Genomic DNA, 25,837 nt, shown 5'->3' with positions numbered 1-25,837 from the left:
TGAGGTCGCCACTGCTCCCCCCCGAGAGCACTGCAGCCACTTCTCTCCCCTCCACCCCCCCCCCGAGGTCACCGCCACCGCTCCCCCCATCCGTCCGCCACCGGGACGGGCCCCCTGCATTGAAATCGTAGTCTCACCTCCGTGAAAGCAGTGCTGCTGGCAGCAGAACGCCTCCCTTCGGCCCTCCTTGTGTCCCACCCTCACGGAGGTATCGTCAGACGAGGGCGGGACACAGGGAGAGAAGGAAGCTGAAGGGAGGCGTTCTGCTGCCTGCAGCGCTGCTTTCACGGAGGTAAGACTGTGATTTCAATGCAGGGGGCAGACCGTCGATGACGGAGGGCGGGTGGGACTGTGGCGCCGGGCCCCCACCCTGCCCCCCCTCTCGGTGGCTTTGGTGAGGGGGCAGTCTTGCACTGGGCCCGGCTGTCTCTCGGTGGCCCCATTCAGTGCATAGAATCAAGGTCTATAAATCCCACATTGCTTTGGGGTATAAGTCCAGAACAGTATTGGCCAAAAAGTCTTAACCCCCTCCTGGAACTGGGTAACTTGGCATCTCAGTAGGTGATTACACAATTGTAGAAAACTGAAAGATAATCTACTTATAAGTTGACACCACTATGGGTGAGCATTTTTCAGGACTACTACTACTACTATTTAACATTTCTAGAGCGCTACCAGGGTTACGCAGCACTGTACAAATAACAAGGAAGGACAGTCCCTACTCAAAGGAGCTTACATCACTGCATCAATACTGCTTGTATCTTTTACTCTGGAATGGCGATCGCCATGACGGATCAGTGTAAACCACATTGAGCCTGCAAATAGGTGGGAAAATGTGGGATACAAATGCAACAAATAAATAAATAACATTATGGTCAGAATACTAGACAGAACTGCCAAGTTACCCAGTTGTAGAAGGAAGGCTTTTTGGCTACTCTTGCAGAGCTGCAAAATTACCTATTCCAGGATCGAGACTCTTTGGCCAGTCCTGGTTTTAAACTTGCATCCCAAAGCAGTGTAGTTTTGTAGTCCATGATTCTATCCATTGAAATCGGTGCTGCAGGTCCTATAATGAACCAGGATGAGGTTGACCGAAATCCAGGACTAGCCAAAAGGTTCTCCCTCCTGGAATGGGTAATTTGGCAGCTTTGCTTTCATACAATTCTATTGTTTTGTCACCTTATGATCACCTATCCATTTCTCCCTGTTTCTTACTCCCCCCCCCCCCCCACCCCTTTCCTCTTGAGACTTTCATTGGACTGCTTTTATGCTTCACTTATATATTCTGATTTTGTCATCTTTTGCTCATTCCTGACTTGAGGAAAGGGAAATGGGACTTGATATACTGCCTTTCTGAGGTTTTTGCAACTACATTCAAAGTGGTTTACATATATTCAGGTACTTATTTTGTAGAAGAAGCTTTGGCCTTGGAAGGCCTGCCAAAAAATATTTTCATTTAGTCCAATAAAAGGTATCATTTTTTGGGTTTTATTTTTTCTATTTATTAATCTTGTATGTTTAACATTAACTTGAAAGTGAAAAAAATATTAATGAAAATATTATTAATGACTATCCCCAACATGATTCTCAATACATTTGTTCCTCAGCAACTCTAACCATGGCCCTCATATATTATAATGTTTTCTTTGTCTTTACATAAGTTTGTATGCTAATTAGAGGAGAAATCAAAATGTATAGTGTGATCTCTTATTAGCTTCCAGTCATAAGCATTCTGGGATCTGTGGTTTGGGAGCAGGGAGAAAGAGGATTATTGCATTTAATAAAACTACAAGTCCCAGAACACTTAGTATTGAGAACTTAAATGCCTGAGATGGATTCAAGCAGGCCCCTCGTGGTCTGAATTTAAGTTAATTGCTCTGAATTTCCATGTCAGTGAACAGAACCCCCCCCCCCAAAAAAAAAAAAAAAAACAAAAAAACAAACAAGCAAACACTATTTCCAGTTCCCATCTACACAAGACTCAGATATGGCCCAAATGTTTTATTTTCAATAGTTAATTCCCAATCTGACAAAAATACATTACGAAGCTCAGACAGATCCTTAGAAGTTTCATTGTAAACAATAGGTCTCTGAAACTCATACATATAAGAACAATGCTAAGGATCACCACCTAACCAGGTCAAACCTGCTGCATTGTCAAGTTACATTGATCATGAGGGAGATTTGGGTCCAGTCATGGATTTCTATCCTGATGTATTATGGGACCCGCTTCAGTACTGATTTCAATGGGTAGAATCAGGGATTACATATACCACACTCCTTTGGGATAAAAATTCAAAACCAGGACAGTCCAAAAAATCTCCCTCCTGGAATTGGACACCTTGGCAGCTCTGAACCTGACAGGCTATATCAAGCTTGCACTTGTCTGGTCACGTCTCCAGGGATACCAAAATACCAGTTTTTTTTTTTTTTTTTTTTTTTTTTTTTTGGGGGGGGGGGGCGATTTTTCTTTTGGCCAATCCTGATTTTGAACTTACATCTCAAAAACAGTGCAGTATTTGCAGTCCCTGATTTACCCATTGAAATCAGTGCTACAGGATCCATCAAGTACCAAGATATAGTTGTCAGAAATCCTGAACTGGCCCAAATCTACGGCCTGAACTAGGGTAATCTGGCAGCTCTGTATCTTTAGACTTGTAGTTAAGAACTTCTTTAAGAAGGGCAGATGTTCAGGGCCAGGAGGAGGCTGTTCTTTCTTTATACTCCAATCTCATGGATTTATAAGCCCAGTTTTCTTAGGGAAATAAGAGTGGAAGTCTTGAATTTCAGTAGTACCACAACAGGTCTAGCACAGAGTGTTCCTGAAAGTACGTAAGTACATAAGTAATGCCATACTGGGAAAAGACCAAGGGTCCATCGAGCCCAGCATCTTGTCCACGACAGCGGCCAATCCAGGCCAAGGGCACCTGGCAAGCTTCCCAAATGTACAAACATTCTATACATGTTATTCCTGGGATTTTGGATTTTTCCAAGTCCGTTTAGTAGCGGTTTATGGACTTGTCCTTTAGGAAACCGTCCAACCCCTTTTTAAACTCTGCTAAGCTAACCGCCTTCACCACATTTTCCAGCAATGAATTCCAGAGTTTAATTACACGTTGGGTGAAGAAACATTTTCTCCGATTTATTTTAAATTTACTACACTGTAGTTTAATCGCATGCCCCCTAGTCCTAGTATTTTGGAAAGCGTGAACAGACGCTTCACATCCACCTGTTCCACTCCACTCATTATTTTATATACCTCTATCATGTCTCCCCTCAGCCGTCTCTTCTCCAAGCTGAATAGCCCTAGCCTCCTTAGTCTGGTTGAAGGTTGGTTGGTAGTTGGGTAAGCAAACTGTAGGCAGGGTGCCACTAGAACAGATAAGTCTCTCCTAGTTTTTCTCATTATTATTATTACAGTGATACCTCGGTTTCGTTGATAATCCATCAGAAAACAATCAACGAAACCGAAACAGACAAAAACTGAGGCAATTATTTCCATATGAATCAATGTAAATCCAATGAGCAGGAGAACGCGTGGGTTGCCCTTTGTTTTTGCAAAATTAGCAGTGAAAACCGAGACAACCAACAAAATCCGAGACAAATGTTTCACTGAAAAAATCAACGGAAACTGAAACCGACGATAACCGAAGTCAACGAAAACCGAGGTTTCACTGTATTATTATTATTGAAGGGACCCCCCCCCCCCCCAGAATGCTTTGAAATAGAAGTAGAGCAGTCACCAAAGATGCCAAGTTGTCCCATTCTAGGAGGGAGCTTTTGGCTAGTCCTGGATTTCTGACACCCCATTCTGATGCATTATGGGATCAATAGCACAGATTTCAATGGGGGACTACAGATACCATACTGCTTTTATTTGTGTGTGTGTGTGTGTAAAATCAGGACAGAAGTCCAATGGGAACCCTACAGTGGACGGTCAATAACTCTGGGATATGGGGCAATTTGATTGCCACAATTAACTTCCCAATAATTAGCTTATTGTGTCCCCATACAGTCTGTGGCATTCTAGTCCCTGTTTTTCTAATGGGAATGAGAACTGCAAATCCAGGTATACCATGCAGAAAAAACAGGTCTGGATCATTCCTTCCCACCTTCAGTCCCTCTCAGTTTAACTCCTGGGTACAGGAGTGCAAAAGCAAAAGGATCTATAGCTAGAAAGCAGATGAAACCACATTCCTGCTGCCTTTCTACAACACTGCGGCAATAGCAACATCTCCTAATACCCTGTAAGGTCTTTTCAGTTTTGGCAAAAATATTTCTAGCGTTTTGTTTTTTTTTGTCAGAGGATTTGTTTGTTTTTACCTGAACCTAGGTGCAGAAGCCGACAAACTCCATCACCATCCGCAATATAGCGATACAGAACCAATTGATTTGAAAACTGGTGAGAAGGTGATAAGGAGGGCTTAAAAAGAAATAACACTCCCTGTTTGCCTATGTCTTGACTCTAGTTTCCTCTTTAGTCTTATATTTAAGTCTGCTTTCATTTTCAATTTGTTTTATTTTTTATCTTGTCACACCTTTCTCTCTAGAATGAAAGGAGCACACCTTTGATTAAGACCGTATCCTCTGTTTTTTTAAAATTGCCTTCCTCAAATCCACTCTCCAGGTATCCTGCCTTATATTTATCAGAGCAATCATGCACTGGTCCCTCTAAAGCAGGAGTTCTCAACCCAGTCCTCGGACACACCTTGCCAGTCAGGTTTTCATGATATCCATATGTATGAAGCAGATTTGCATGCACTACCTCCATTATATGCAAATTTATCTCATGCATATTTATTTATTTATTGCATTTGTATCCCACATTTTCCCACCGATTTCCAGGCTCAATGTGGCTTACATAGTAACCGTGATGGCGATCACCAGTTCCGGTATAGCAGATACAGAGTGACAATGCAGAAGGTTCATGTAGGATAAACACATCAGGGAATAAGGAGGAAGGGTTGAGTTGTGATCAATTCGAGTCTTAGTTTCGTTGTGTTGTGGGATCAAGGCATTTAAATTGGGTCATCAGGGTATGCCTTTTTGAATAAGTAAGTTTTTAGTGATTTCTGAAAGTTTGATGGATCGTGCATTGTTTTCAAGGTGTTTGGTAGTGCGTTCCATAGTTGCATGCTTATAAAGGAGAAGCTGGATGCATAGGTTGATTTGTATTTAATTCTTTTGCAGCTTGGGTGGTGTAGGTTTAGGTATGTGCGTGTTGATCTTGTGGTGTTTCTGGCTGGAAGGTCAATGAGGTCTGTCATGTATCCCGGGGTCTCACCATAGATGATTTTATGCACTAGAGTACAGATTTTGAAGGCAATCCATTCTTTGATCAGGAGCCAATGTAGTTTTTCACGTAGGGGTTTGGTGCTTTCATATTTCATTTTTCAAAAAATCAGTCTGGCTGCGGTGTTTTGAGCGGTTTGGAGTTTCTTTATGATTTGTTCTTTACATCCCGCATAGATTGCATTACAATAGTCTAGGTGCCTTAGTACCATTGATTGTACCAAGTTGCTGAATATTGCCCTCGGGAAGAAAGGTTTTAATCATTTGGGTTTCCACATTGATTGGAACATTTTCCTTGTTGTATTTTTCGAATGGGTTTCTAGCGTGAGGGTATCCTAAAAACCTGACTGACTAGGTCTGTCCCGAGGACTGGGTTGAGAACCCTTGCTCTGAGCTGAGCGGGAGTCCTCCACCTACAGTCCTGCCAGTAGGGGGTGCTGTTTCACTATCACATTGTCAATAGTGAGGTACAGGCAAGCTCTGTAGGACACCAGGGGACCTGCCTGTCTCTAGCAATTGAAAACACAATATTGAAGCACCACCCCTCACTGGCAGCAATGCAGTTGGAGGACTCCCGCTCAGCTTAGAGCAGAGGTTCTCAACCAAGTCCTCAGGACACACCAAGCCACTCTGGTTTTCATGATATCCACAATGAATATGCATGAGATTGGTTTGCATACAATGGAATCAGTGTATGCAAATTTATCTCATGCACATTTATTGTGGGTGTCCTGAAAATCTGACTGACTTGTGTCCCGAGGACTGGGTTGAGAACCCCTGGCTTAGAGGGTACAGTGTTGCCATGTTACCCAGTAACCAAAAGGTAAGTGAACAAAAAGGTCCCACGGGACAAGCAATAATACACAAAGGAGTGGGAACAGAGGAAAACCTCAGGAACAATACGATCACAATGTATTACTTAAAATACTTATAAAAATAATGTAATATATATAAAATAATAATACACAATAATATAAATATGCTAAAAATCCAATAATGCACATTAAAATCAAAGCTCAAGACTCGACACGGCACTGTGTTTCGGCATGTAACGCGCCTGCTTCAGGAGTCTTACAATAAATGTGTCAGAAAAAGGCTGTTGGGTGAAAGAAGGAGGTCTTTAAAAAGACTGTGTATGTATATAACTAATGCACCCAAAGGCAAAATAAGTGTCAAAAGTCAAAGGCTATCATACCGAAAGAACAATGTGGCAGCATGTCTAGTTGATGCTATGTTCCTGAGGTTTGCCTAGCCTTCCTTTGTGTATTATTGCCATGTTACCCAGTCACAGCAGGGAGACCTTTTGGCCAGGCCTCATTTTACTCTTATATCCCAAAGCAATGTGCTGTCCACATTTTATAATGTGTTATCCACCAAATTCTATAAATGGTATGCAATTGGGCGCGCAGTCATAGAATAGCCTCAGTTATGCATGTAACTTAATTTGCCAAGTAGCGCTAAATTGGCTCTTAATTGGTGACAAGTATTAATAATTGGAAGTAACAAGCACTAATTTGTAGCTATGCATGTAACTGATTTACACTTCTATTTTATAAACCGTGCACCTAATTTCTATGGTGCGTAACTCCAACGGGGGTGTGGATGTTTGCATACGAGTGCAGTCTATGCAACAAGCTGTAATCACTGTGAGAGAAGCAGCCTGCTGCTTTGTGAGCCTTCATTTGTCTGCTGCCTTGCATCAACCAGTCAGGAAAATATTGAACTGCTCCTGCTGGATGTGGACGGTATTTTTTCATCCTTGTTTGCTACACTCGTTGTACTGTTTACGTCAAGGCTCTTGAGGAAGGCACATCAGCCAAAGCATGGTCGTGTTAAATCCTTTGACTATATGATTGCAGTATTTCAGAAGCAATAAAGAAGATCTATACCATTGTGCTTGGACTTCCTTGTTTTTTCAATACCTCATGTTGTGTTTTTGGGTTGTGGATATGGGAAGAGCATGGGTAGATCGGGGCATGCCAAGCAATTAGGCTCAACGTTGTAGAGAATACTGTCATGTTTATACCTAACTGCCCTACCCAGCGTGTTTTTTCTAGCAAAAAAGGTGCCGGTACTCAAATGCCAGGCCATCCTTCAGGGGTGGGGTGATTACTGAGGGACCCACCCCACAATAGCCAGGCCTCCTGCAATCTGTCACAGAACCTATGGCAAGGCAGAATTGGTGTGTAGAGCCTGAGCTCTTTCATTAAAATTTGGGATCCATGGGTCAATTTTAGCAGTGGAAAAGGTGCCGGTATTCAGTACCCCCAAGTACCCCCTCAAAAAAAGCCCTGGCCCTACCTAGGCACAAACATTTAGAGCAGTCTTTGAGCTGGTGTAAATGCGTGATGTAAGAATGCAGACTCGCAGTAGTATTCCATGTGGAACTGCTGTTCTAGAATTTGCACCATTCTGCTGCCATTTCTTGAATTTTGACTTCTCGGATTCTATATAGCACGACTTAAGTTGTGTGCGCAAATCCAGTCATATTCTGGATTTGTGCATGCAACTTAATTAGTTAACAAGCCAATCAATGCTGATAATTGCCCATTAACAAGCAATTATTGATACTAATTGGCATTAATTAGAATTTATGTGCACAACTGTCTAAGCATATTCTGTAATGTGATGCGCATAAATTCTAAGTCGCATATTTGAAAAGGGGGTGTGGCCATGGGTGTGGAATGGGTGGGTCATGGGCGTTTCTAAAATCTATGTGCATTGTTATAGAATACACCCAGTCCACGCCTAATTTAGGCATCAGTCTTTACACCAAGTTTTACTTGGCGTAACTGCACTCAACTAGATTTAGTCACATAGGTGGGCACTCGGTGTATTCTATAAACCATGTGGAAATTTAGGCGTATTCTATAAAGCATGCCTAAATTTAGGTGTACTTTATAGAATGCTAGTGGAACCATGCCCGTTTCCTCAATAATGAAACGAGCCCTAGGAAGGCTGTCATGTAAGCTTTTTTTTTTCTCTCTCCCCTGCCCTCCCCTCCATGTCCATCAGTTCTTCCCTCCCATCCATGTCCCGCGATTCTCTCCTCTACTGTCCTCCCATCCCATCCATGTCCATCAATTCTCCTGTGCCCTGCCCTCCCCTTCCTCCCTCCCTCCCCTCAATGTCCCGCGATTCTCTCCTCCCCTCAATTTGTACCTGAACGTTCTCTGGCTGGATGGCGCTGGCTTCCATTCCATTCGTAACATCCCTCCTGACGTCAGCTCGCCTCTAGTGTTCCCTTCCCTCTCACTGTTCTGCCCTCTGATGTCATTACGTCTTGACGCAAGGGCGGGACAGTGAGGGGGAATGGAACGCTAGAGACAAGCTGATGTCAGGAGATGTTAAGAACCCAGGCAGTCAGACATGGAACGTTGGAGGTGCAAATTATTATATAGGATACCTAGATGTATTTTTTTTCCATCACTGATTTTTTAGGCGTGATATACAGAATCTAGTCTTATGTGTGTTAATACTACAAACTGCACGGAAGTGTGATGAAAGGCATTCTATAAATTAGTGGTGTACATCCAGGTATTTTTCTGTCCCTGGAGGGCTCACAATTTAGCAGCTGTCGGTGTGGAAATGCTGAAACAGCCCATTCACTTGAATGGGCCATGTCCGCATTGCCGCGTGGCAGCTGCTAGCGCGGCTTTGTAAAAGGGAGCCTAAGTTTGTATCTGAGGCACTAGAGGGTTAAGAGGGAGATTCTATATATGATGCCTGGAAAATCCATCTGGAAATCATTTTCTCCTAAGTATATTCCATAAGATTTAGGCCCAGTATATAGAATACACTTAGTTGATATCCCAGCGCCTAAAACTACATGCGTCCATTTACATTAATAAAAATGTGGCGTGTAGATTTACGTGGACGGAGCCATATTCTAAAACAGCACGCATAAAGTATTTCTTCACGGAGAGAGTGGTGGATGCTTGGAATGCCCTCCCTCGGGAGGTGGTGGAGAGGAAAACAGTAACGGAATTCAAACATGCGTGGGATAAACATAAAGGAATCCTGTTCAGAAGGAAAGATCCTCAGGAGCTTAACCGAGATTGGATAGCAGAGCCGGTAGTGGGAGGCAGGGCTGGAGGTTGTGAGGCGGGGATAGTGCGGGGCAGACTTATACGGTCTGTGCCAGAGCCAGTGGTGGGAAGCGGGACTGGAGGTTGGGAGGCAGGGAGGTTGGGAGGCTGGGCAGACTTATACGGTCTGTGCCAGAGACGGTGGTGGGAGGCAGGGATAGTGCTGGGCAGACTTATACGGTCTGTGCCAGAGCCGGTGGTTGGGAGGCGGGGCTGGTGGTTGGGAGGCGGGGATAGTGCTGGGCAGACTTATACGGTCTGTGCCCTGAGGAACACAGGTACAAATCAAAGTAGGGTATACACAAAAGTAGCACACATGAGTTGTCTTGTTGGGCAGACTGGATGGACCGTGCAGGTCTTTTTTTGCCGTCATCTACTATGTTACTATGTATAAATTTGGGAATGCCAGTGAAATGCCTATTTCCCTACCAATAACCATGCCCCTTTTTGGATATGCGCATTAGAATTTAGACACAGTGGGTTACAGCATATACTTAGCGAGTTAAGCATATAAATTCTAATTATTGATAGTTAGTGCTCATTATTGCTTGTTAAGTGCTGTTAACAGTGCTGATTGGCTTGATAATCCAATTAAGGGCGTGGAATGCTAGGCGTGAAACATAGAATCCGGCAGTAAGAGACAAGATCATAAGCAGCCACAGTGGGATTTGAAGTGGGCTTCCCTGGTCCTTAACCCTCTACTCTAACCATTAGGCTACTCCTCCTTCTAGTTCTTGATTCCACTCACCGCAGAACCCATAATGAATCAAGACGGGGGTTGCCAGAAATCCAGGACTGACCCAAAATCTCTATCCTGGAATTGGGCAACTTGGCAGCTCTGCATTTGTCAATTGGATGTCCGCAAAAGTCTGTGTGTGAGGGGCATTTTTAATAGCAAGTAGCACCAAAGTGTCTGCTGATTCCACTTAAGTCATACAAGCAGCAGCTAAGCAGTTGGTACTTTCCAAAACGTTTAATTAAACATCACCCAGCAATGAAATCAAACAAAGGAAGAGGGACATTAATAATGCTTGCTTAAAGTTACCATATTTTCTAATGAAAACTATTTCCTAGTGCTGCTGTTGCTTTAAACCAGGGATTCCCAACCCAGTCCTCAGGACACACACCTAGCCAGCTAGGTTTTCAAGATACCCACAATGAATATGCATGAGACAAATTTGCATACAAGGAAGGTAATGCATGCACATTTATCTCATGCACATTCATTGTGGATATCCTGAAAACCTGACTGGTTAGGTGTGTCCCGAGGACTAGTTTTAAAACCGCTGCTTTAAACTAGAAAACTCAACTGTTGGGAAGGTCACATGTGCTGACTAGTTTTGTGTGTGCAGTTTGTTGGATAATGATTTTATATCTTTGGAGGGTATCATAGGATGTCTAAAGCAGTGTTTCCCCAAGTCTAATCCTGGAGTGCCCCTTGCCAGTGAGGTTTTCAGGATATCCACAATGAATATGCATGAACTTGGATTTGCATACACTGCCTCCATTGTATGCAAATCTCTTTGGCAAGGGGTACTCCGGGACTGGACTTGGGAAACACTGGTCTAAAGAGCTTGGGTGCTGCTGGCTAACAAAGTAGAAGAAGAAGAAATTGTTGCACTTTCATGCTTTGGATACATGAGGATGGCACACGTTCTCGCAGCAGCAACCCAACTGGCTTGTCAAAACAGCAGCAGCTTTTAGGACAAAAAAAAAAAAGTCAGAAAAGGGTAATGTTATTTAATCCAACCGCTGATGGACTTATTTTAAAACAAAACATTCACCTCATTAGGCAAAATTTCTGAAATGAGCACATTCTCCAGGAAAGGGTATTAATTATTTATTTTATAGGAAACTGGAATCAAAGAAACATATTTACCTTGACAGTATCTTTTCAGAATGTACAGTAAGCACAATAAAGCTGCAAGACTAGCAATATGTAGCAGCAGTGCTCTGAGGAAACATGCATTTACAGTGAAGAGCCCTCACAGCCACCTTGAAAGTTGGGGCCATCTCTCTCTGAGTCTTTGAAGCTCTAGTTAATCACCTTGTACCTGAAAAGCAGGAAAATATATGCAGTGAGATGACTGATTTTATTTCTTTCCCTGCAATGAGTGTTCAGAGATGCCTACAGTGGCCCGTTCAGATACTGTGATTTACCACCACAATGAGTTAGACTGAAGGCCAATGAGTGAGATTTTCTAGTGGCGCATCCAGGATATACATTTGGAAAGATCTGCATGTTGTTTTGCTTTGCAAATGAAAGGAGCACCGCAAATTTATTACTTGGTGCTTTTTTTTTTTTACTTGTAATTCTTCAACCTCATATGAAAAATGGATGCAAAACATACAAGGAAAAATCACACACTAACAGAGTCCCTTTCCCTGAAGTTCCAAAATAACAAACAGAGCTAGCAGTACTCACCAAATTCAGAATTAATGACCACAAATAAGAAAATGTGGTGACAAAAAAAATAAAAATAAAACTGAAACAGAGACGCTGGGAAGCCAGACTCTGCTCTGCATACAGTCTGATGAACCAGTAGAGAATCAGAAAACATTTCTTGTACTGTGCAAAATGCAAACATGCAAGAGGTCAGTTGGTGGCAAAAAGTTGGGGGAGAGGGTGAGAAAAGAAAGTGACAAGGGGAATGTGAAAGTCAAAATGATTCAGGAAGGCTTGTAGGGGGTGTCTGGGGAGCAGACAGTGAGAGTACCATGGGTAGAGTGAGTCAGGAGACTAGAGGATGGGGAAGTGTGAAGGCAAAAGGTAAGTGAGGGAAGGTCTGGGAAAGTGAATATGGGGAGAAGGTTCCTGAGGAAGAGAGAGAGGGGATAAGAAAGGATACAGGTGAATAAGGGGACAGGATGGGAGAAGGTTTGGATTGTGTGAAAGGGGGGAGGAGAATGAATGTGGATTAGAGAGGGATGCAGGAAGAGAGAGAGATGGGATCTAAAGGGGGTGTGGGAAGGTGGAGGGATCAAAGGGAATGAGGGAAAGTTATGCAGGGAGTGGGGAGAAAAGGGATCAGAGTTGATACTGTGGAGAGTGAGTGACTTTCAGAGATGGCGATGGTGCTGTGGGATGTGAGTAGGGATCAGGGGTACTGTGGAGCGTGAGTGGAGATTGGAGCTCGTAGGCAGGAAGAGTGAGGGGATCAAAGGACTCTGGGGTTTGAGTGAAGGAGAGGGGGGTGTGGGCGTGAGTCAATTCTTCCCTATTTTAGGATCCCAGAACCCCTTCCCACTCAAGGATCCCTTCTTCTTCTTCTTCCACCCCTTCATGAAGCCCTTTCCGTCTTCTTCCTCTGACCCATGATGAACTGTCTACTCATCTAAACCAGCACTCTTGCTTTCTGTCTGTGCATGTTACACAGATCTTGGACATTCATAGAAACAGAGAAAAATGAAGGCAGATAAAGACCATATGGCCGTTCCAGTCTCCCATCCATGCTATCTACTATCCCTTCCTCTCTGTGAAAGATCCTCTTTACTTGTCCCAAACTTTCTTGAATTCAGGAACAGTTTTTGCCTCCACTGGGAGGCTGTTCCACAAATTCACTGCCCTTTCCATAAAGAAATGGGTTGTTTTTTTCATATTAGTCCTGGGTCTGTCCCCTTCCAGAGTTTCCTTTCAATTAAAAGAGACTCACCTCCTGAGCATTTATACCATAGAATTATTTAAACATCTCTATCATGGGGAGTTATTGCTCTGATCTACCATCCAAGAGTTGGACTCCAGGAATTCATGTGACCAAAAAGCTCCCACACAAGGCCACGACTAAGAAGACTAAGAAGATGGTTATGCCTATGCAGAACCATACAACTTGCAAATTCAGGCAGGCAGGAGGAGTCTCAGTCTCTCACAGCATCTCTGCCAATGTTCACACTTGGCTCTTTTTTTGGAGACAGTAGAGGAGGGGCCTGGCTTTCCCTGCAGGATGCAGGCCAGTGGCAAGGCATAAACATCAAAGTGCACTTGTATGAATGTGATAATTGTAAGTGTGAATTTAGGCCCAATGTCCTTAGGTAGAGCAAGAGTTAATCTGTGAGCCAGAGATGGCTGAATAAACAGACAAAACTGCATTTTTTTTAAGTCAGCAAAAAATCAAACTCAAGATCAATAGTAACTGTACTAGAAGGGAGGAAACCATGTATGTCATGAGAAGTCTGAACCTGAAAAGAAAAAGTGATAAGATGCAAATGTTTATAACTAATTCCAGAGAATACAGTATGTCTTTTCCTGAAATATATAAAAAAAACCAACTTGGTACTCTGTGTTCAGACACCATATGAGGACTTTGCCCGTGATGTCTCTCTGTAATATGCCGGCATGCAAATGAAAAAGATATAAGTTTTTCTTTTTGACATACTGAAAGTAAAAGTGACCCCCACCTGGATGCTTGAGAAAAGGGGTGCCTGACATTTAAGCGTGCTAGGTCAGCTGAATGCATGTCATTTGGTATCTCTGAATGTTTGGCTCCAGTTTCATTTGCTCCTGTAATCACAATTTGGGATAGGGTGGATAACCATGAGTGATGTCACTCCCGACCTACCTAATCTGGACCAATCAGATCATGGTAATGCAGAAAGCTCTTCCAGTCATGATTGTTCCCAGTGTTTTTGGAGGAAATACTCATTTTTAAAATACAGAACATTTAAAATAGATGCTAGCATCCTTTGTCAAGCATATACTTTTCAAATATTGTACAGTTCTTCATGCAATGTATATTCTGGAGATCTCATTTTATATGTGGAAGGGGGCAACAATTCCAGATTAATTTAATAAGGGTTGTTACTCTTACAGGGGGGAGGGCGGTAATTACATGTCATCATTTTTCTGCTACGGAGAGGAGAGGACGAGGGAAGTTAGTAAAACCTCCTTTTACTTACTTGCTGCTCTTAAGGGCCTAGCTTGTTCCATGGCTCCTGCTTGTCTTTCTTCACCCAGCTGCAGAAAGGAAATAAAGTGAAAACTTACCAATATATAGGGATGGGGGGAGGGAACAAATTATAATGTTAGTGCAAATAGACTTGTTGTGTTCAAAAAAATTGCCTTTGGTTTTGGTCTTTCGGTATTTTATCAATATTCTTACAAACACATGTGCACGCTGTCAACACTGGAAGCCTTGTATCCATGGCAACCCTGGAGCTGTTCACCTGTCCTTCAAGTGTAGGTGCATCAGGGATACCACAGCAGCAATAAAACAGGGCAATTTCTTGCCTGCTAGAAGTCAAAGGATGTTATACAATCAACATGAGTGGTGGTACAATTTATTTGGCCATTTTATCTGCCTTCAAATTTTGCTAAACCTTTTTTCTTCCTCTGTGATATTGCAAAAGGGTTGTTGGGTAAAGTTTGCCTCTTTGCGGGTGATACCAAAATCTACGATAGGGTAGACGCCCTGGAAGGTGTGTATGACATGAGGAGGTATCTAATGAAGGTTGAAGAATGGTTTAGAATTTAGCAGTTACGATTTAATGCTATAAAATGCAGAGTCACGTATTTGGGCTACAAAACCCAGGGGAGTAGTACAGTATAGGGGATGACCTACTTGGAGGGGGGAGAATCATTTCTGATCAACTTAAGGTGGCCAGACAGGTAGAAACAGTGATGACAGGATGCTTGGGTGCTTAGGGAGAGGAATATTCAGCCACGGCCACCGAGAGGGGGGGGGGGGGCAAAATTCCCTGGGCCTGGAACCGGGGTCTCTCTCTCTCCTGCTTCTGATGGGACATGAGTGATTGCGTCCCGACAGGAGCAGGAGACAGAAAACTCTGGCGCCGCAGCCGGACCCTCCTTAGAGGCTGGGGAGAACACGGAGGAGCACCTCCAGCGCTGCTCTTCTGCCCAGCTGAGCGGCTGCTTTTCCTCTCAGGCATGCATACTTGGTTTTGAAACTGAGCATGCCCTGAAAGAAAAAGCAGCTGGCACATCAGGCAATCGTCAGAAGAGCAGCACTGGAGGAAGACGTCTTCTGCTGGTCGGGCCTCAGGATCCCCGCCAGCCAACAAGGTATTTCGATTGCAGCAGTGATCTGGGGGGGGGGGGGGCAGCAGTGATGATTGTGGGGGGGGGGGGGGGGGAATGATCCAGGGGGCAGCAGCCACGATCCAGAGAGCTGGTGGCTATGCCCCGGGCCCGGTTCAGTCTCTCGGCGGTCCATTATTTGAATTCGGATGAATAATATTTTTCATTATTCGTATTTGGCCGATTAGTAAAATATGCTGTTCGGTACCACTCTAGTGGATAATACTTTCTTTCTCCTTAGGCAGTCTTTTTAATTTTTAGCCCAGTTGGTTCTTCCTATTCCTTTGGACTTCTAGCACAAATGAACTGGGGCTTGAATTCAGCACCACAAGCCTACCTCTATGCTTCAGAAACTTACATTGTTGCTGTTGTTTTGGTGTTTTATCAATTTTTGTTGCACTTGTGCTTTACAAGCACTGCTGGATAGTGAGATTCACATCGGCAGTGAAGTCATCAAAGAGTGGGGGTCAGTGCTCAAGAAAAAGATCTGGGTGTAGTTGTAGATAATACACTGAAATCTTCTGCTCAGTGTGCGGTGGCAGCCAAAAAAGCAAACATGGTGCTAGGAATTATTAGGAAAGGGATGGTGAGTAAGACCAAAAATACTATAATGCCTTTGTATCGCTCCATGGTGCATCCGCACCTTGAGTATTGCATTCAGTTCTGGTCACCGTATCTCAAAAAAGATATAATGGAATTAGAAAAGGTTCAAAGAAGAGCGATCAAAATGATAAAGGGGATGGAACTCCTCTCGTATGAGGAAAGGCTAAAGAGGTTAGGGCTCTTCAGCTTGGAAAAGAGGGGAAATATGATTGAGGTCTACAAAACCCTGAGTGATGTAGAACGAGTAGAAGTAAATCGATTTTTTACTTGTTCCAAAAGTACAAAGACTCAACTTACATGGAAATCATTTTAAAATAAATAGGAGGAAATATTTTTTCACTCAACGAATAGTTAAGCTTTGGAACTCTTTGCTGGAGGATATGGTAACAGCGGTTAGTGTATCTGAGTTTGAAAATGTTTTGAACAAATTCCTGGAGGAAATGTCCATAGTCTGCTATTGAGACAGACATGAGAAGTAACTGCTTGCTCTGGGATTTGTAATATGGAGTGTTGCCAGGATTTGGGTTTCGGCCAGGTACTTGTGACCTGGCTTGGCCACTGTTTGGAAAACAGGATACTAGGCTAGATGGACCATTGGTCTGACCCAATATGGCTACTCTTATGTTCTTATGTAACAGGTAAATGTGACTTGCTTGTTTACTGTTTCCAAAAATACTAGGACTAGGAGGCATGCAATGAAGCTACAAAGTAGTAAATTTCAAACAAATCAGAGAAAATATTTCTTCACACAGCATGTAATTAAACTCTGGAATTTGTTGTCAGAGAATGTGGTAAAAGCAGGTAGGTTAGCAAGGTTTAAATAAGGTTTGAATAACTTCCTAAAAGAAAAGTCCATAAGCCATTATTTAAGATGGACTTGGGGAAAACCCACTGCCTATTTCTGGGATACTGTCAAAATGTTAAGGCGTTCTACTTATTATGTTCAAAAGAACATAGCAAACATGTACAAAAATAGGAAGTAGAAAAGAGAGTGCCACCAAGTACTGTTCTAATTGAATCTCAGGGACGTCTCATATAATCTCATTTGGCTGTATATGTGACAAAATACTCTTGTCTACCAGCCACGGCAGTCTTTAATCATTGACGACCCCCTCCATCCAAATTTTATAAGTATTTTATGTGCAAAAATATATATTAATGTGAAGAGTACTTAAAGCACACACTTAAAAAACAGTAGGAAGGCATCAATTTAAACCACCACTGTTTAACAATCACAATCACTTATCTTGTGCATCTTGTGTATGAATGAGGAGCATCCAGGAACCTTTGTTATCCCGACAGGACCTGTTTCGCTGGATTGCTTTGTCAAGGGATAATCGGTTTCAACTTCCTGGTATGCCTTATGCTCTCTCTAAGCATGTCCCAGTATGACAACGCTTATGTTCTTATGTTAACGTATATCTGCATGGAACTGAACTGACTTATGCCTACCTCTGTGCTTCAGATGCTTGTGATTTTGCTGCTGTGTTGTTGTTTTATCAATTACTGTTGCACTTGTACTTTACAAGCGCTAATGGGCATGAAATCCATATCAGTATAATCAGTTTATTTATTTATTGCATTTGTATCCCACATTTTCCCACCTCTTTGCGGGCTCAGTGTGGCTTACAATAAGATATGAATAATGGAAATACATTTGTTACAATTTGGTTATGGGTTACATTGTACAAGTTATGCGAGATCATCGAAGTTTCGTTAGGAATATAACAATGGGACATCAACATTGATACCTTGGAAGGAGACAATGGGAAGCATAAAGGGCAGTATTAAGACACAAAGACATATGGTGTATATATTTCTGTGAGTAAATGTATGAGTGATGTGGAATTACGGGGGTTGAGAGATCAGAAGTGGATGTATGATGCATTGATGAACAGTGAGTGTGGACTCTATGTGTTTTGGCTCTTTCCGTAAATTGTTTCAAACAGATGGGTCTTCAATAATTTGCGGAAGGAAGCTTGTTCGTTAATCGTTCTTAAGTTGCGCGGCAGTGTATTCCAAAGCTGCGTGCTCACGTGAGAAAAGGTTGACGCGTGCAGCGTCTTGTATTTCACGCCCTTGCAATTAGGGAAGTGGAGGTTGAGGTATGTTCGGGATGATCTTTTAGCATTTCTGGGTGGTAGGTCTATCAAATCGGACATGTAAGCTGGGGCTTCACCATGAATGATCTTGTGGACTAATGTGCATACTTTAAAAGTGACGCGTTCCTTAAGTGGAAGCCAGTGTAGTTTCTCTCGTAGTGGTGTTGCCCTTTCATATTTTGGTTTTCCGAAGATGAGTCTGGCTGCTGTGTTCTGGGCTGTTTGAAGTTTCCTCAGTATTTGCTCTTTGCAGCCTGCGTATAGTGAGTTGCAGTAATCCAGATGGCTGAGGACGAGGGATTGCACTAGGTTGCGAAAGACGAATCTTGGGAAGAATGGTCTTATCCTCTTCAATTTCCACATGCAGTAGAACATCTTCTTAGTTGTGTTGTTTGCGTGGGTTTCGAGTGTTAGGTGGCGGTCGACAGTGACTCCAAGGATTTTTAGCCTTTCTGAGATTGGAAGGTTTAGGCTTGGTGTGTTTATCGCATTGTATTGGGAGGTGAGTTTCAGGCATTGAGTTTTTTCTGCATTTAATTTCAGACGAAATGCATCTGCCCATGTATTCATGATGTATAGACTTTGATTGATTTCGTTGGAGATTTCTTTGATGTCTTGTTTGAAAGGGATGTATATTGTCACATCATCAGCGTATATATATGGGTTGAGGCTATGGTTTGATAGGAGTTTTGCTAAAGGGATCATCATTAGGTTGAAGATAGTTGGTGAGAGAGGTGATCCTTGTGGAACTCTACATTCAGGTGTCCATGCCTTGGATGTGGTTGAATTTGATGTGACTTGATACGAACGCAGGGTTAGGAATCCCTTGAACCAGTTCAGGACGTTTCCTCCAATGCCAAAGTATTCAAGTATGTGTAGTAGGATTCCATGGTCGACCATGTCGAAGGTGCTTGACATGTCAAATTGTAGTAGGAGTATATTGTTACCAGTTGCTATTATTTATTTAAATTTGGACATAAGGGTGACTAATACTGTTTCTGTGCTATGGTTCGACCGGAATCCTGATTGGGCATCATGCAGTATTGAGTGTTTGTTTAGATAGTTTGTGAGTTGTTTAGTTACCATTCCTTCGGTTATCTTGGTTATTAGTGGTATGGATGCTACTGGCCTGTAGTTGGTTATTTCGCTCGTGTTTTTCTTTATATTTTTAGGAATTGGGGTGAGTAAGATTTTTCCTTTTTCTTTTGGGAAGAGTCCGTTTTGTAGCATATAATTTACATGGTTCGTTAGGTCTATTATGAATTGTTGAGGAGCAGATTTCATGAGGCTATTTGGGCATGTGTCTAGTTTGCAGTTAGATTTGGCATATCTTTTGAGAGTTTTAGAGATGAGGTCTTCTGATAGTAGTTCGAATTCGGTCCAGGTTCTGTCTGCTGGGTGTGTTCCTTCTTCTGGATCTAGACAGTCTAGAAGAGTGGCGTATTCTATAGGACTAGCGGATATTTTGTGTCGTAATAGTATAATTTTCTCCTTGAAGTATTTCGCAAGGTTGTCGACATCTGGTATATCTTTGCCGTTATTTGTAACTGGTGTGGTGTCTAGCAGTTTGCTCACGAGGTTAAAGAGTTTATGTGTGTCTTTGTAGTTTGGTCCTATTATTGTTTTGTAATGTAGTCTTTTTGTCTGTTTTATGGCGTATTTGTATTTTCTCCGAAGTAATTTCCAGTCGTTTAGTGTTTGTTCGTCTTTCTTTTTGTTCCAAGCTCGTTCTAGTTTCCTGACTTGTGTTTTAAGTTTTTTCAGCTCTTCAGTGAACCATGGGTTTGCTTTTTTCCTTTGTGATGTTCTGGTTTGGATTGGGGCGATTTTGTCTAATGTTGTTGTACATAAATTGTCCCATTCTTGGAGGAATTGGGTGGTGTCAGCGTTTATTGTCCATTCGTTCTGGTAGATCTGTTGCCAGAATGTTGTGGGGTCTATTTTTCCTCTCGTTGTGTATGTTGTTCGCTCATGTTTATTGGTGTTTAGATGTGTTTTTCGCCAGCAAAGATTGACATTTGCTTTATGGTGGTCTGACCATAACGTAGGTGTCCATCTGAGTTAGTACCCTAATATGTTTAAAATGATGCCAGGTTTGTAGCATGCTGATATAGGCATGCCAACGAAGGGGAATGACTAAGAAGCACAGCCCCGCCCCTTCATACTCACCCCAGCCCCTTCATGCTCACTGAGTGTGCTATATATGTGGATTGCTGGGACTTCCATAATTTTAATAATTCTTTTTGTTTTCAATACTGTGCTATCAGTGACTGATTATGGGTCTGCCATTGAAGTCGTATGTGGGCAGGGGACAGTGGCAAAGCTGAAGGTGGCCCACACACTTCAGGCTCAGGCCCATCCAGCAGTGGCTCACCTTGCTGTGGCTAGCAGAGATCCCCAAACTCTGCCAGCTGAAGACCTTCTCCCCTAGCAGCCAGAAGTCCTACCAAGCTCGGCAGTCAGCAGCAGTGGCTCTGGGCTGATGATGTCACTGCCAGCACACTGCAGATGCTCAGTTTTTTCCAGCTAAAGGATTTATATTTTGAGTTGAGGGGCACCAGGGATTGTTGGGGCAAGGAGGGGCCAGAGAACAGGGGAAGGGCAGGACAGATTGAAAATTTCATGCTCACCCATTTTCAGCTCAGCCCCACCCAAAATTGGCCATGTTATTTGCATGAATGAGGTAATTTTCTAAAGGCAATCCTTTTAATAGATGGTTCTGTGCTGGACTTGATGAACCTTCAGTCTGTCCCAGTATGGCAAAACCTATGTTCTTATGTAATGTCACATGCACTTCTCTACTCATAGCTAGGAATTACTACTTCTGAAGAGGTGAAAGGTGGTGGGAAATCCACAAATGAAGATTTGTGAGGGGAGGGGGGAAGTAAAGGATAAATGTGGCTCCATGGTGCAGGGGGTGGGGGGGGGGGGAGCACAAATGTATGTTTGCCTAGGGCCCAATATAGTGTCAATCTGGCCCTGATGAAGGTATAGAGGGCAATGTTTGGTGGGAAGTTTTCCTCCCATGAGTGAAGAAACTATATTATCTGTTTTGCATCACACACATCCTATAATGTGTGCTGTGGGCTTTATTTCAGTATCTGGTGTGAAGTCATTAGCTGATATTTTCGGTACATTTCCTAGAGATGTGATGTCAGCTTCTCATAACTGAACAGCTCCTGGCCATTTTTGAAGGAGACAGTTATTAAGCCTATCAAAAACGAAATTGTACCTTCTTTAGTCAAATGTGCTGATTATCATTTTGAAAGATGGCAGCACTCCTGCTCTTACAGATGGGTAGGGGAGTTGGGAAGTTAGGTAACCATGTCTGTGGTGGGGACATATAAATAGAGCTTCCCTTTCAAAATTTGGGCCGGATTGGAGAAGTCCAGTGGTACAAATGTACCTGTGCACATACTAAGTAAAGGGAAGTTTTCAGCTCAGGGAATTTACTCAGCTAACTATTAAGTTACCTGGACAAATTCCTTTGAAGACTGGCCTAATACTATCTCCACTCTATTTATATTCTTTCACAAGCATCAAAGAAAGCTAAATGTCATTTTCTTTTGCTTCTTCTTCCATTAGTGAAATGTTTCACGGGTAAAACTCAGACACATCACCCATAAATCTCACTCTTTCAGGGCAGTCCATCCTTGGCATCTCTAGTTTCTCCCAGGGGGCCATGGAGGATGGAAATGACTTGCTCAACCTCCTTGGTTCTCAGCCTGCTGCAGTCCAGAGCTGTCACATTACCCAGTTCCAGGAGGGAGACTTTTCGGCCAGTCCTGCTTATGAATTTACATCCCAGTTCAGTCTGCTGTTTATAGTCCCTGATTGTACCCAATAAACCGGGATAGGTTTGTCAGAAATCCAGAACTAGCCTAAAATCTCCTTCCTGGGTCTGGGCAACTTGGCAGCTCTCTAAAATCTAACTGTTAAGCTTCTCCATTCAAAGCATGTGCTTGCCTTGTTCCAGTGCTCACTCGCAAACTATTACTGCTGGCCATACCCACAGCTAGGTCCTGCTCGTTCCCTGTTATTTCTGGAGAGGTGAAATGTTGGGGCAAGGGAGCAGGGAAAATTAATGTTATTTGGAGGAGGGGGGGGGATTTAAGGGGTTCCATGGTGGTGGTGATGGAGAGTTCAGTGCTGTATTTGTATTAACCTTTCATTCCTGTGGAGGAGGGCCTAGTGGTTAGGGTGGTGGACTTTGGTCCTGAGGAACCGAGTTCAATTCCCACTTCAGGCACAGGCAGCTCCCTGTGACTCTGGGCAAGTCACTTAACCCTCCATTGCCCCATGTAAGCCGCATTGAGCCTGCCATGAGTGGGAAAGCGCAGGGTACAAATGTAACAAAAATAAAATAGATACTATTGGAGATTCTACATGGAATGTTGCTACTATTGGAGATTCTACATGGAATGTTGCTATTCCACTAGCAACATTCCATGTAGAAGGCTGCGCAGGCTTCTGTTTCTGTGAGCCTGACGTCCTGCACGTACGTGCAGGACGTCAGACTCACAGAAGCAGAAGCCTGCGCGGCCACATTGGTGATCTGCAAATAGTAGCAACAGTGGAGGAGTGGCCTAGTGGTTAGGGTGGTGGACTTTGGTCCTGAGGAACTGAGTTCGATTCCCAGTTCAGGCACAGGCAGCTCCTTGTGACTCTGGGCAAGTCACTTAACCCTCCATTGCCCCATGTAAGCCACATTGAGCCTGCCATGAGTGGGAAAGCGCAGGGTACAAATGTAACAAAAATAAAATAGATACTATTGGAGATTCTACATGGAATGCTGCTATTCCACTAGCAACATTCCATGTAGAAGGCTGCGCAGGCTTCTGTTTCTGTGAGTCTGACGTCCTGCACGTACGTGCAGGACGTCAGACTCACAGAAGCAGAAGCCTGTGCGGCCACATTGGTGATCTGCAAATAGTAGCAACAGTGGAGGAGTGGCCTAGTGGTTAGGGTGGTGGACTTTGGTCCCGAGAAACTGAGTTCAATTCCCACTTCAGGCACAGGCAGCTCCCTGTGACTCTGGGCAAGTCACTTAACCCTCCATTGCCCCATGTAAGCCACATTGAGCCTGCCATGAGTAGGAAAACACAGGGTACAAATGTAAAAAAAAAAATTATAGGCTTTTCAGCACTGTACTTGTATAGAATTAATTTGGACCTCACCCCTTTTTTGATGGCTTTATTATTTATTTATTATTATTATTTTTTTTTTTTACAAAAAGTACTTTTTCATGGCAGGTGCAACCAGCACATTCGTGAATAATTTATGTTTGTTTAAACTTTTACATTTTTTACACTCTTAGATGTTTTCCCGCTGTTCTGGTGGGGTTCTTAACCCTCTAATTATAGGCTTTTTAGTGTTTTCTCCTACACCACTTTGAGTACCTCTCCGTTTAGTACTTCATGTGCATATTTAATTGGCATTTTCTCCCATATATCCATTTTTTGTGTACATCACTTCAGATATGTCCACACGATGTTTTCACATCGTAGATATGGAAAGTGCTCCTTTGTGCTAGTAATCTTTTCTATGACAGTAACTATCTTTACATAGAACTTTTTTTCCCATGACTTCATGTATTTTACACATCTTTTAACATTTTTCCTTCCCCCATATAAGTATATATTTTTCTCTCTCCTCATATGAGCTTTTTTTCTCTTTCCCCATATGAGTGTTTTTGTATATCAACATTTTCATTATTGATTGGTAAGCAAATATCTCTTTCTTCCTTGTGTAGGATTTTCAACAGTAGCTTTTGCACTTATTTTCTTTGTTTCATGAGCAATTTGTTGATGTCATATTATTGGTGAATTCGACTTGAGGAAGTCTATTATTTTATTATATATGAGTGTTTTTTGTTTGTATATGTAAGTTTTATTACTTTCATCATGTTACATTTTAAATGAGTGTCTTCTGTTTGTACATTTAGGGTTTATAACTTTTATTATGCTATATTTTTGGATATATTAAAAAATTCTTTATATTTTTTAATTATAATTTTCATTATATCTTTAATTGTTTATATTATATGTTTACATCAGATTCGAAATGTCTTTTAGACTCCTGAGGCAGGTGCTCTGGCACCAAAACACAGCAGCTGTGTCGAGTCATTTGTGTTTTTCAATAAAGATCTGGAATTATACATACAGCTCCCTCATTGTTTGGAAAGAGCCAGCTTATCCTGCTCCTCTTTTTCACCTGATTGACTTTCGTAAGAATTTAGTGCACCCCCACTTTTTGTGGGTGTTTCTTATTCCTTGCCAGGTGGTGGGGGGCCTAAAGATATATGTGTGCCTTGGGCTCAATGTAGTGTTAATCTGGCCCTGATGAGGTATAGCCATGGAGGATAACATTCAGTGAGAAGTTTTCCTGCCTTTGAATAAAGAGACTGTTGAGCTCATTTTTGAAAGACAAGGATGCCCATCTTTCGACATAAATCAGAAGATGGGCGTCCTTCTTTCAGGGTCGTCCAAATCGGTATAATCGAAAGCCGATTTTGGACACCCCCAACTGCACTCCGTCACAGGGACAGCCAAAGTTCAAGGGGGCATACCGGAGGCATAGCGAAGGCGGGACTTGGGCATGCCTAACACTAGGACGTCCCTGACGAACACTTGGATGACTTTACCTGGTCGTATTTTTCATACGACCAAGGCACAAAAAGGTGCCTGAAATGACCAGATGACCACTGGAGAGAATCGTGGATGACCTCCCCTTACTCCCCCAGTGGTCACTAGCCCCCTCCCACCCTCAAAAAACATCTTTAAAAATATTGATTGCCAGCCTCTATGCCAGCCTCAAATGTCATACTCAGGTACTTCACAGCAGTATGCAGTGCACTGCAGTGCACTTCAGGCAGGTGGACCCAGGCCCATCCCCTCTACCTGTTATGTTTGTGGAGGAAACAGCAAGCCCTCCAAAACCCATCACAAACCCACTGTACCCACATCTAGGTGCTCCCCCTATTGTAAGGGCTATTGTAGTGGTGTACAGTTGTGGGTAGTGGGTTTGGGGGGATTTGGGGGGCTCAGCACATAAAGTAAGGGAGCTATGTACCTGGGAGCAATTTATGAAGTCCACTGCAGTGCCCCCTATGGTGCCCGGTTGGTGTCCTGGCATGTCAGGGGGACCAGTGCACTACAAATGCTGGCTCCTCCCACGACCAAATGGCTTGCATTTGGTCATTTCTGAGATGGTCCTTGGTTTCCATTATCACCAAAAATCAGAAATGACCAAGTCTAGAGATGACTATCTCTAAGGACAACCAAATTTCAGGATTTGGGCGTCCCTGACTGTATTATTGAAACGAAAGATGGATGTCTATCTTGTTTTGAAAATACAGGTTTCCCCGCCCCTGGATCGGGATGTTTTGTGAGGACGTCCAAATCGAAACGAGGACGTCCCTTTCGATTATGCCCCTCTATATTGTCTATTTTGGATAACACACATCCTATAATGTGTTCTTTGGATTTTATTTCAGTGGCTAGTGTAAAGTCATTAGCTGATATTTTGAGTACATTTCATAGAGATGTGATGTCAGCTTCTCATATATCTGGACAACCCTAGGTTCTTTGAAGTCAGTTATTAAGCCTATGAAAAAGAAAACTGCACTTGCCTTACAGTCAATTGTGCTGATGATCATCATCATATTTCTGCTTTTGCCATTTTGGGGGCTGAGTTTGACCTTCTGCAACTACAGTTAGATG

At 42.8% G+C, this 25,837-nt stretch overlaps 1 long non-coding RNA gene across 1 annotated transcript in view; it reads right to left on the bottom strand.

Moving 5' to 3' along the window:
- Positions 1–11,205: 11,205 nt before the first annotated feature.
- Positions 11,206–25,837, bottom strand: part of LOC115464866 — a 38,436-nt gene continuing 23,804 nt past the window's right edge. The window contains exons 3-4 of the long non-coding RNA XR_003941281.1: positions 14,274–14,331; positions 11,206–11,434 (exon numbers count right to left, since the gene is read on the bottom strand). This is a non-coding gene — a long non-coding RNA (uncharacterized LOC115464866). The remainder of the gene's footprint in view (positions 11,435–14,273; positions 14,332–25,837) is intronic.

Source organism: Microcaecilia unicolor, chromosome 3, assembly GCF_901765095.1.
Source record: "Microcaecilia unicolor chromosome 3, aMicUni1.1, whole genome shotgun sequence".
In the NCBI taxonomy this organism is placed as follows: domain Eukaryota; kingdom Metazoa; phylum Chordata; class Amphibia; order Gymnophiona; family Siphonopidae; genus Microcaecilia; species Microcaecilia unicolor.
The sequence above is the reverse complement of the archived record's forward strand: the minus strand, read 5'-3'. Positions and strand labels throughout refer to the sequence as shown.